The following is a 12,526-nucleotide window of genomic DNA, read 5'->3' on the forward strand; positions in this document are numbered from 1 at the left end:
TGACTAACTGGCTGACTGATGCCTGTGTGGGGACAGTGTGACTGACTGGCTGACCGATGCCTGTGTGGGGCCTGTGTGCGACTGGCTGGCTGACTGGCTGATGGCTGTGGAGACTGGCTGTGTGGGGACAGTGTGACTGACCGGCTGACGGACGGCTGTGGGGACGGGCGGTGCGGTTGTGACGGGGCACCGGCTGGCGGCGGCGGCGGGCGCGCGCGGGGGCGGGGCGCGGCGGGCGCGCGCGGGGATTTCCAGCGGAGGAAGTGGCGGGTGCGCGCGCGGCGCGCGGCCGAGGCCCAGCCGGGACTTTCCAGCCGGCGCGGCGGCGGCCGCCGGCCTTCCCCGCCCCCGCCATGGGGCCGCCCGGGGAGCAGGACGCGGCGGGCGGCGCAGGACGCGCGCGGGGGCCCTGAGGAGGCCGCGCCAGGTGAGCGGCGCCGCGACCCCGACTCGGGCCGCGACCGCGGGCGCCGAGGGGCCGGGGCGCGGGGCGGGGGGCGCGGCGCGGGCGCGGGAAAGTTGGTCCTGAGTCACGGGGCCGGGCCGCGCGCTGTGCCGGGCCGCGGTGTGGACGCGGGCGGCGTGAGGGGCCGCGGTGTGGACGGCCGGCCGGCGGTGTGGACGCGGGCCGGGCGCGGAGTCGGCGGGCGGGGGCTGCCGCGGGTCCCTGTGCCGTGCGGGGCCGGGGCCGGAGGCCTGGGCTGCGGGTGGGGTGCGGGCGGCGGGGCCGGGGCGCCGCGGGTGGGGGTGGGGGCGCGGGCTCGCTGCCCAGCGGCGCCGCATCTGCATTCGGGGCACACGCGGGGCTCTCTGGCGTCGCCGGGCACACGCGGGCGGAGCGGCGCACAGCGCTGACACACACACACGGTGACACACACGGTCACACACAGTGACACACAGTGACACACACACAGGGTGACACACAGTGACACACACACAGGGTGACACACACACACGGTGACACACGGTGACACACATTGACACACACACGGTCACACGGTCACACACGGTGACACACACACGGTGACACAGTGACACACACACACGGCGACACACACAGTGACACACATTGACACACACACGGTCACACACGGTGACACACACGGTGACACACAGTGACACACACACACGGTGACACACATTGACACACACACGGTCACACACACGGTCACACACAGTGACAGACGGTGACACACACGGCGACAACACAGTGACACACACACAGTGACACACACAGGGACACACACACGGTCACACACAGTGACACACACATACAGGGTGACACACATAGTGACACACAGTAGTGACACACACAGTAATGACACAGCACTGACACACACACACAGTAGTGACACACACAGCACTGACACACACATAGCAGTGACACATACAGCACTGACACAGCAGTGACAACACACCAGCAGTGCATATACACACATACACAGGCAGTGCACGCACACCAGCAGTGCACACACACACTGGTAATGCACACACACAGGCAGTGCATGCACACAAGTAGTGCACACACACACAGGCAGTGCACACATGCAAGCAGTGTACACATACACAGGCAGTGCACACACAGGCAGTGCACACATGCAGGCAATGTACACATACAGGTAGTGCATGCACACAGAGGCAGTGCACACACACACACAGGCAGTGCACACACAGGCAGTGCACACATGCAGCCAATGTACACATACACACAGGCAGTGCACACACACAGAGGCAGTGCATACACACACACACAGGCAGTGCACACACTCACACCCCACTGAGCACACTGTGGCACCCCCGGTCACTCCCTGCAGGGTCCCATCCTTGTCTGAGGGCAGCTGAGGGCTGCACCTTCTGGAGCTGCACCTTTTGCATCTTCCAGGGGGGAGGAGGAGGAGGCCTTTTTTTCTCTGTGGCAGTGGCAGCCTGCAGGATTCTGTCCCCTGCAAAGTCAGCGCTGGTGACAGCCCCAGACACCGGGCTCCGGTCACCACAGACAAGGATTGAGATGCTCGGTGTCTCACCCTGATGCCATCTGTCCCAGCTGTCACCATGCAGAGGCCGGGGATAGAGGAGGCTTCCAACATTTTCTAAAAAATACTAGGCACTTATGTGGCTTTCTCAGTGAGGCTCTTCTGGGCCACTGCCCATCCCAGGGGTGGGGGGGTGACGAAGATGACGTTGTTACAGCAGGCACCCTGCACACAGTCAGAGGCAGCCCAGCCCCTATTCCCACTGCCCCAGAAAGCCCCATGCCCACTGGAGCCTGGGCTGCGGCCTCCCCCCGGGGATTTTGGCTGTAAACAGCTGCCCAAGCCTTTCAGTTCTGCCTGGTGGCGGGCCTCCCTGGGGCACTGTCAGACAGATGTGACTGAGCCCTTCTGCAGCGGCCTGGGGCAGCGTCCTGAGCTGGGTCTGCAGGGGCCTGGGGCAGCATCCTGAGCTGGGTCTGCGGGGGCCTGGGGCAGGGTCCTGAGCTGGGTCTGCAGGGGCCTGGGGCAGGGTCCTGAGCTGGGTCTGCAGGGGCCTGGGGCAGGGTCCTGAGCTGGGTCTGCGGGGGCCTGGGGCAGGGTCCTGAGCTGGGTCTGCGGGGGCCTGGGGCAGGGTCCTGAGCTGGGTCTGCGGGGGCCTGGGGCAGGGTCCTGAGCTGGGTCTGCGGGGGCCTGGGGCAGGGTCCTGAGCTGGGTCTGCGGGGGCCTGGGGCAGGGTCCTGAGCTGGGTCTGCGGGGGCCTGGGGCAGGGTCCTGAGCTGGGTCTGCGGGGACCTGGGGCAGGGTCCTGAGCTGGGTCTGCGGGGGCCTGGGGCAGGGTCCTGAGCTGGGTCTGCGGGGGCCTGGGGCAGGGTCCTGAGCTGGGTCTGCGGGGGCCTGGGGCAGCGTCCTGAGCTGGGTCTGCGGGGGCCTGGGGCAGGGTCCTGAGCTGGGTCTGCGGGGGCCTGAAGCAGCGTCCTGAGCTGGGTCTGCGGGGGCCTGGGGCAGCGTACTGAGCCCATTTGCAGTGGGGCTGGGGCAGCGTCCTGAGCTGAGTCTGCAGGGGCCTGGGGCAGCGTACTGAGCCCATCTGCAGTGGGCCTGAGGCAGCGTCCTGCGCTGGGTCTGCGGGCCTTGGACCAGTGTCAGGACACAGGTAGCCAAGCTGGTAGTGCAGGTCCCCACAACAGGCAGAGGCCGCTGCATTGGTTTGCCCATCTCTGTCTGCTCCTGTCTCCTCGGCAAGATGAGTGAGTGCTGGGCCAGCCAACCTGTCACATGTTACACAACTGCCACACTGCCCTGCGGTGGCCAAGCGTGTCACCTAGCAGGGGGCTGTCTGCTCCCCGTGACCACCACCCTCACTTGCTGTGCGGCATCGCAAGTGGGGACATGTAGGAGGGCAGTGCGGTGAGGGCTGGAGCAGCTCATGCAAATAGAGGGAAATGCCATTCCAAGAAGAAAAAGAGGAGACAGGCTGCACATGTGTGAACTGAAATGCACTGGGGGGTGTAGGGTGGGGGGCCGGCCTGGGCAGGAGCAGGTGAGCTCTCAGCAGGAAAGTCAGCCTTCAGGCCTGGACCTCATCCTGGCCTCGCTCAGACTCTGCGACACAGACTCCCGGGGCGCAGGCGGCTGTGTGCTCTGCATTGCTCTGGATAAGTGCATCATTAGCTGGGACTTGGGAGTCTTTTCCTCGTTTAATTTACTGTTGAATTAATACGTCTGGAGCGCCCGGCCTGCTGTAGTTACAGCGCCAGTGCAGAGCAGCCTCTGCCTGTGAGACCTGGTGGTGTTGGGGCCGCGGGAGGCCAGACCTGGGGACAGCGTCCTCTCTGCTCATTGTGGCTCTGTGCAGCAGGAGGCCCCCAGAGTGGTGGGAGGGAGGGCCATCAGTTGCTCAAAGGTCTCTTCCCCAGGGGCTCCCCCAAGCCTGTAGCTTTAGTCCATACTAAAATATCTTGATTTTTTTTAAACCTTATTTATTTACTAATGCTGGGAGAGGGAGAGAGAATCAGAGTATCACTCTAACACATGCAATGCCGGAATAGAACTCAGGACCTCATGTTTCCGAGCCCAGTGCCTTATTCACTGTGCTACCTCCTGGGCTGCTTTAATCTCTTTTTTAGAGAAGAGATTTGTTGGGGGCCAGACTGTGGCACACCTGGTCGAATCTACATGGTACCATGCACAGAGACCATGCTCAAGCCCTCAGTCCCCACCTGCAGCACGGAAGCTTCAAAAGCACTGAGGCAGTGCTGCAAATGTCTGGCCCCTCTTTGTTTCTCTGTCTTCCCCCCTCTCAATTTATCCTACTAGGAGTGGTGGTGGATTCATTGTTGGTTGAACACTAAACCCCAGCGATAGACCTGTTGGCAATTAAAAGAAAAAAGAGATGTGTTTATTTTCATGAGAGAGAAGCCTGAGCACTGCTGGGAGCTCAGCGGCCTCTGGCATCATGTCTGGTGTGCCACTTCTTTGTCCTCTCACGTGTTGGACCTAAATCTCTTAGATTCCCAGGAAGGAAAAACTGGATCCTAACACTGGGTGGTGTGTCAGCGGGCAGTGCGTAGGGCATATGTGCATGAAGCCTCAGGTTCAGTCCCTGGTGCCACATGTGGCAGTGAGCCGCGCTCTGCTTCTCATCAGATCAATCTTGAAAAAACAATTGGAGTGTGCGTTTTCCCTTTGTGATTTCAGGTGATTTCTTGTCTCCATACTGATTTTTTTTTCTTTTCTTTTAATTTTTTAAATATTTATTCCCTTTTGTTGCCCTGGTTGTTTTATTGCTGTAGTTATCATTGTTGTCATTGATGTCCTTGTTGTTGGATAGGACAGAGAGAAATGGAGAGAGGAGGGGAAGACAGAGAGGGGGAGAGAAAGACAGACACCTGCAGACCTGCTTCACTGCCTGTGAAGCGACTCCCCTGCAGGTGGGGAGCTGGGGCTTGAACTGAGATCTTTATGCCAGTCCTTGTGCTTTGTGCCATGTGCACTTAACCTGCTGTGCCCGACTCCCCATACTGAGTTTTTTAAATAGAGATTTATTTATCTACTTTTGAGAGAAAGAGAGAGACTGAGTTAGAGCAGAGCCCCAATACCAATCAGCGTGAGGCTGTACAGGGACTGGCCCTGGGGCTTCCGGGCTTCGGCCCTTGTGTCCTGTGCTCTAGCAGGTCAAGCTAGATGTCTGGTGCTTGTGTGTGGGCTTTGCAGTTGGCTAGTGTCCTGGGGACCAGCCTGCTCGAGATCACCGTCTGCATGCCTGACACTGGCTGGACGTCCTGAGTGGTGCCTGGACTCCAGGAGACACTGAGTCCTGAACCCCCAATCCTGGGGCTGCCGTGAGGGCTTTCAGGGGACAGAGCCTGGACCAGTCATGCCGGGGGCCCCTCACTTCTGACATTTGTGACTCTCACGGGGGCTGTTACTGACTTAAACAGGAAGAACAGGGAAATTAGTTCCCTTGGGTCCTGCTTAGCCCAGAAATGCCCAGCGGTCACAAGTTTACTGTGAAATTAAATTGTGTCCTTGTGGGTTAACAGCCCAGTGTCTGAAGTGGTGCTTAGTAGATGAAGTCTCTCCGAGGATGGCGGCTGCTCTGTGAGGATGGGAGAGTCCTGCGGGGAACACGCCCAGCTCCTCCCTGTCCCCAGTGGCCCAGTCCTCACACACCTGCGGTTTCTCCACTCCCAGCTGACTTTACTTCAGACAGAGATAGAGAGACACGCGGTTGCTTCCCCTGTGCCACGGCCTCTCTGGGCCATGTGCAGAGCCAGGCACATGCTCTAACTACCCTCGGAGCTGGCATCTGGCCCCAGGCCCACTACACCTTCAAGAAACACTTAGATGATCTTTATTTATTTTTGTTAGTGAATGACAGAGACAGGAGCACTGGCCTGTGGTGCTGGTGGGGTGACTTCAAAACCTCGCCCCTGCACCTTCTCCTTGGCTTTTTCCCCCCCCTTCCCAAAGCACTGCTCTCAGCTCTGGCTTGTGGTGGTACTGGGGATTGAACCTGGGTCCTGGAAGCCTCAGGCAGGAAGTCAGTGTGCTGGGGTAGGGGTGGGGGATGCACATGGAAGGTGCTCTCCTGACCTTTACGTCCGGGCTTGTAGTGTGCTTTCCTGCGTGCACAGTAACCTGCTTCTCAGCTGATGCAGGACTTACCTTGGCCTCACCTGGCACTGCACAGGACCCCAGGGTGCCACTTCCAGTTGCGGGGCTCCAGGCACGGAGGGAGGCCTGGGGCTTCAGAGTCAGAGCCCCACCTGGGGAGTGGGCTGGGCCAGCAGTGAGGCTCCATGATGCCGAGCCAGAAAGCTCAGAGGGTCATGGGCCAAATGGACGGGCCATGTGGACATCCTAGATGTGCCCCCTCCCTGCACTGGGGGTGGCCAGGCAGACCAGGGCCCCGGGGCCTCTTCCGAGAGCAGGAGTTTCCCTGCGGCCTGTAGTTTTCTGAGACTTGCCCCACGGTTTGCCTCCCTCCCAGTTAGGGACAGTTGAGTCAGTTTGTTTTGGGAGAACTTCCTCGGTGCTCTGTGGATGCCCAAGTCAGACAGTGGGGCTGATGCCAGTCTGGGGGTGTCACACCTGCAGGGCTCTGGGCCTGGGGTGGGGGGACCCTGAGAGCGATCGAGGAGTGCACAGTGGAGGGGGGGCTGGGACGGGAGGGCTCTGGCTGCACTAGGCCCCACCAGGGCCAGCTCCACCTTCCCAGCCAGGAGGAAGAGGAGGCCTGTGCTCACCCTGCGCTGTGCTGAGTGTACCCAGGTCCCCGGCCAGTTTCGGATTTCAGTTTTGCTTTCATATTCTAGCTGTTTGAGTTTTGCTGCTCAGTGGTGCTTTTAAAGAATTGTGTGCTTTCCCAGCATCTGTCCCTCCACCCGCTGGCTGCCGGCCTCACCTTCCCCACCTCTGTTACTGACACACGAAGGATATTTACTCATTCATGAGACAGAGGAGAGAGAGAAATGAGGAGAAAGCCATAGCATCACTCTGGCACAAGGAGATGCCAGGGATCGAATTCCAGACCTTACATCTGAGAACCCACCATTTACTCTAATGTGCCACCCCTTCCGCTCATCTCTCTCTCTCTCTTTTTAAATTGTATTATTAATCATTGGATAAAGACAGGGAAATTGAGACTGGAGGGAGAGATAGAGAGGGAGAGAGACAGAGAGACACCTACAGCCCTGCTTTAGGACTCGTGAAGATTTCCCCCTACGGGTGGGGACCAGAGGCTTGAGCCCCACATCCTTGAGCACTGTAATGTGATCGCTTAACCAGGTGCGCCACCCTCTGGCCCCTCTGTTGATTTTTAGTAAAAGATTCTTCATGAGAGTGAGAGACCGCCTGGGGCTGTGCTCAGCTCTGGCCTGAGGGGATTGTGCCATGCCCCTGGGTACTCTGGCAGGTACTCCATCGCCTTCCGCTCTGTGACGTGGAGGGTGTGTTCCACCCTGAGACTCCCCGAGCAGCCCCCAGCCCAGTCCACGGATGGGGGTTCTTCTCCTTTCTCTCTCTTCATGCACAGTAGTGATGATAGTGTCCAGTCATTCGTCTCCACGGACATACTCAGATATTAGCCTGTTGGTGGCCAGCAGCTCCCCAAGGCTGGGCCACTCTGGAGAGTGGAATGGTTATAGCTCAGCCATGGAGGGCTTAGTGATGCCTCTGCAGGCTGCTTTTGGGGTGTCACTGAGGGGCAGGTAAGTCTGCTCACCCCTTCCCTGGGCAAAACTGATGTGGCTCTCTTCTTAAGTTTCAGGCACCCAGGATGGCAGCAGGGTGGTGAGGGCTCGTCTCAGGACTGTCCTTGCTCTCTGGTGTGAGGACCCGGAGACAGGTAGCGTCCGGGGACAGGGAGCAGACTTCCTGCCCCTCACACAGGGTGGAGGCTGTGGTGTGGAGTAGAGGGCCTGGCATTTGCAGGCTACCCTCTGCCCACCTCCTGCGGTATTGTGCACTGAGATAACAGAGATGTGGTGATGTCCTTGGATTTCCAGTGACAGGGCATCAGGGTAGGGCATGGGTGATATCGAGGTCAGGTTGCTGGAGGCGTGGGTCCTTTCTTCTCTTGCTGATGGATTATGGGTCCTTGAACTGCACTTTCTCTTCTATGCAAAGGTAAAATCTAGGACTAGAAGTGAGGGTGCCTGGAGGTGGTGCAGTGGGCAGAGCCCCTGATCTACAAGCGTGAGGCCTGAGTCTGACCCCTGTCATTGCTGTGCCAGAGGGATGCTCTGACTTTGTGAATGAATGAATGAATGAATGAATGAACAAATGAGTTTGTAAAAAGGTGAGAATGTGAGAGCTTGACATGGCGGTGGCAGCAAGCCCTTTCCCTCCTCCCTTCCGGAGAGATTTCCTGGGTGAGAAATGTGTCCTTGTTGGCAAGGTGAATCAGGTTGTCTTGGGAGTGTGGCCTGGCCCTGGCCACCAGGCTTCTGCAGGGTCTGTGAGTATAAAAAGATCATCTGCAGGGCTGGCAAGTTCACCTGGGTGGGCACCTGCTCCTTACAATGACCCCAGTTCAAGCTCGGCTCCCACAGCATGGGGGAAGCTTGGATGCTGTGATAACTCTCCCTCTCCTCTGTGTCTGGAGTTGGTCTGGAGCTATGAAACACTGCTGGTGTGTGTGTGTGTGTGTGTGTGTGTGAGAGAGAGAGAGAGAGAGAGAGAAAGAGAGACAGGGGAAATCTTGTAGAAGAATGGGAGATGACTCAAGGGAGAGTGCTGGGTTTGCAAGCACGTGGTCCATAGTGATGCTCTAGTTTTCTGTGTCTCTGTCATAAACAAATCTTTAAAAAAGAAACTATTGGGAAGTCGGGCTGCAGCTCAGCAGGTTAAGCGCAGGTGGCGCAAAGCACAAGGTTGGCATAAGGATCCTGGTTCGAGCCCCCGGCTCCCCACCTGCAGGGGAGTCGCTTCACAAGCGGTGAAGCAGGTCTGCAGGTGTCTATCTTTCTCTGCCCCTCTCTGTCTTCCCCTCCTCTCTCCATTTCTCTCTGTCCTATCCAACAACAACGACAACATCAATAACAATAATAACAACAACGAAAAACAACAAGGACAACAAAAGAGAAAATAAATAAATAAAATATTTTTTAAAATTATATATATATAAAAAAGAAACTATTGGGAGTCAGGCGGTAGCACAGCAAGTTAAGCACAGGTGGCGCAAAGCGCAAGGACAGGCATAAGGATCCCGGTTCGAGCCCCCGGCTCCCCACCTACAGGGGAGTCACTTCACAAGTGGTGAAGCAGGTCTGCAGGTGTCTGTCTTTCTCTCCCCCTCTCTGTCTTCCCCTCCTCTCTCCATTTCTCTCTGTCCTATCCAACAATGACGACATCAGTAACAACAATAGTAATAACTACAACAATAAAACAACAAGGGCAACAAAAGGGAATAAATTTTTTTTAAAAAAAGGAACTGTTTCTGACAAAGAGGAAAATGCCTACAAGCTGGAAACTAACGTATATGTGCATAACAAGGCGGGCTGGAGAGCTTTCTCATGGGGCCCAGTGTGTGCGTCTTGCCAGGTATGCAGCCTGACTTGAGTCTGGCACCACATAAACAGCCCCATGGCACCCAGGGAAGCACTGGTGCTGTGGTGTTAGCGCCCTTCCCACCCCTGCCCATGAAAAAGTGAGTGATTTTTGGCCTGGGGGGGGGGGTCAGACTTAACTTTCTGCAAAAGACTTTCCTGTCTGAGTCTCTGAGGTCCTAAGTTCAATCTCCAGCACTACCATCAGCCAGAGCTGAGAGGTACTCTGGTCTCTTTGTATCTCTCTTACATAAATAAGAAATAAATAAAATAGATTTTTAAGTGGTCTTGGAGAAGTGGATGACACATATGTGAGGCCCTGACTCAGTGATAAAAAAAAAAACAGAAAAAGAAAGGTTTACATTTAGATGCCTCCTATTAAATATTTATCCATTTGTTATTTTTGACTGCCACCAGGTTATTACTTGGGTTAAGTGTCTGCATAATGAATCTACTGCCCCTGGAAGCCATTTTCCCTCTTTCTTTCTTCCTTCCTTCCTTCCTTTCTTTCTTTCTCTCTCTCTCTCTCTCACTTTCTTCTTCTCTGAATAGAGATGGAGTGAAACAGAGAGGGGTTGGGAAAGAGAGAGATACTTGCACACCTGCTTCACCGCTTGTAAAGTTTCCCTCCTGCAGGTGGAGACTGGGGCTTGAACCCCTGTTCTTACACATGTGTACTCTACTGGGTATGGCCCTGCCTGTCCCCTCAATTGTTTTACTATTATTATTTTTTGTCCTTGTTGGGAGTGTACTGTGCCAGGGTTATTTCTGTGGCTCTGCACCTGTCCGATGTCACTGCTCCCAGCAGACTTCTTTTTTTTTTTAGAGTCTGAGAGACGGAAGGAGAGAGGCACAGTAGTACTGCTCCATCACTGTGGCATTTGCTCTGTATGGACACTCCCCTATGGTGGCCGGGGCTCAAATTTGGGTCCTCCACCAGCTGAGCTGTCTCCCGCCTCCCCAGGCTGAATTTTTCAGATAGAAGGACAGAGAGGGAGAAAGGGAGAGAGCTGGCATCAGTGACGCTTCCCCTAGTGCTGTGGGAGCTGGATTCAGTCCTGGGTCATGAGCATAGCAAAGCAAGCACCTTTCAGGGGAGCTGTCCTCCCACTCGTCTGTTTATGAGAGAACCAGAGCAGCTCTGGCTATCTGAGGTATGCAGTGCTAGGGATCGAACCTGGGACCTGTGCTGACAAATCCAGAGCTCTGTCTGCTGTGCCACCTCGAGGCTCCAATGATGAACCCCATATATATATATATTTGCCTCCAGGGTTATTGCTGGGGCTCGGTGCCTGCACTGTTAATCCTTCTGGAGGCCATTTTTCCCATTTTGTTGCCCTTGTTGTTGCTGTTATTATGGTTGTCATTGCTGTTGTTGTTGTTGGATAGGACAGAGAGAAATGGAGAGAGGAGGGAAAGACAGAGAGGAGGAAAGAAAGACAGACACCTGCAGACCTGCTTCACTGCCTGTGAAGCGACCCCCCTGCAGGTGGGAAGCCAGGGGCTCGAACCAGGATCCTTCTGCTGGTCCTTGAGCTTTGCACCATGTGCGCTTAACCCACGAACCCCATATTTTTTGTTGCAAGAGCTTTACCACTGCAGACCAACGTTTTCAGATAGAAAGATGCAGAAGTAGAAACAGAGAGAGCAAGAGAAAGACACCACAACCCCGAAGCTTCCTCCAGTGTAGTGTGGCCCAGGCTGGACAGGGGCAAAGCTCATGAAAAAGCAGTTCACGGTCCAGGTGAGCCGTCTTGCTGGCCCTCCACCCTGTCTCTAAAAGGATGTACCTTTCCCGCCTATGGTGATTCTTGATAATGCAAATCGATGCTTTAGTATGACCCTTATCTTCTCCCATTATGTGGCAGAATTATGTACATTTAATGTGGTGCTGGCGTTGAACTTGTGAGCAGATGCTAGCATGGACCCAGCCCCTGGCGCCCGTTTTTGCTTTTGAGAGAGAGAGAGAGAGAGAGAGGGAGGACACAGCACTGCTGCATAATGTTTGCAGCCGCACCTGTTTTGTCTTTGTTGCTCTCACGCAGTGCCAGGGATTGAACCCAGAGCCTCACTCATGCAAGGCACGTGCTCTCCGGCTCTGTGGTAGTCTCTGTTTCATTCACATCTCTGTTCCCATCACGGGGCAGCCACACCACCCACGAGCTGTCTCCCTGCCCCCCATCATCATCGGTTTTCAACAAGCAGTTCCCAGTTTGAGAAACAGCCTGGTGTGAGCATCAGCAGTGGCCCTGCCCCTGCTCCTGGCCGAGCACTTGTCTGCCCCACTCGGGGCTGTGCCAGTCTCTGTGCCAGTCTGCACGGGCCCCGGGCTGAGAACCGCCACGCGGAGATTCCACTGCAGTCGTGCTCCGTCCCAGCAAGCGTCTGACCCGGCCTGTCACCACAGCCTCCGCTGCCCCTCTGATCCAGTCAGCACACACTTTCCCCAAAGGCGGCATGCTGCTGCGGGTTAGAGTCCTTTCGTTTGGCGCCGCCTCTCCGCTCTGGCTCCTTGGCTTCTGCCCAGTGCCTTTAAAAGCCTGACTGAGCCTTCTGAGGTGCAGCCCTCCCGCGCCACTGGGAAGGAGGCCTCCTCCATGCTGTGCTGCCTCCCCTCTCTTTGCCCTTCTGTCTGGACACGTCAGTCCAGAGTGCTGGCACCCCGGAATGACAACGACAGGGTGAGTGTGCCAGAGAAAGGTCCCAACACCATGTGGCATATATGGCTTGGGGCTGAATGTGGGTCCCCCTGCACGCGCGCACACACACACACATGCAGGCTCAGAGCACCACCACTGGCCACCTGCCTGGAGCTTTTTGCTCCAGGCTGACTCTCCCAGACAGAAAGGTGATGGCGAGACACTGAATCTTCTCCTAGGGCCATGCTGCTTCTGTACTGTGAAGGCTCGAACCTGGGTCTCGCACATGGCCAAGCAGACATCCTACCACGAGAGCTACTGCACTGTTGTCTGGTTTAAACATTTTTTTATTCCATGCCAGGCA

At 56.4% G+C, this 12,526-nt stretch overlaps 1 protein-coding gene across 6 annotated transcripts in view; it reads left to right on the forward strand.

Annotated features, from left to right (window-relative positions):
- The first annotated feature begins 264 nt into the window (after positions 1-264).
- TRAF3 (TNF receptor associated factor 3) overlaps positions 265-12,526 on the forward strand; it is a 79,560-nt gene continuing 67,298 nt past the window's right edge. For 4 of the 6 annotated variants that reach the window (XR_009547238.1, XR_009547237.1, XM_060181151.1 and 1 more), the window contains exon 1: positions 266-427. The gene's annotated coding sequence lies outside the window, so the exon portion shown is untranslated. Of the gene's footprint in view, positions 428-12,526 lie in introns of all 6 variants that reach the window. The other 2 variants (XM_060181153.1, XM_060181152.1) reach the window with 2 other exon arrangements.

Source organism: Erinaceus europaeus, chromosome 22, assembly GCF_950295315.1.
Source record: "Erinaceus europaeus chromosome 22, mEriEur2.1, whole genome shotgun sequence".
Classification (NCBI taxonomy): domain Eukaryota; kingdom Metazoa; phylum Chordata; class Mammalia; order Eulipotyphla; family Erinaceidae; genus Erinaceus; species Erinaceus europaeus.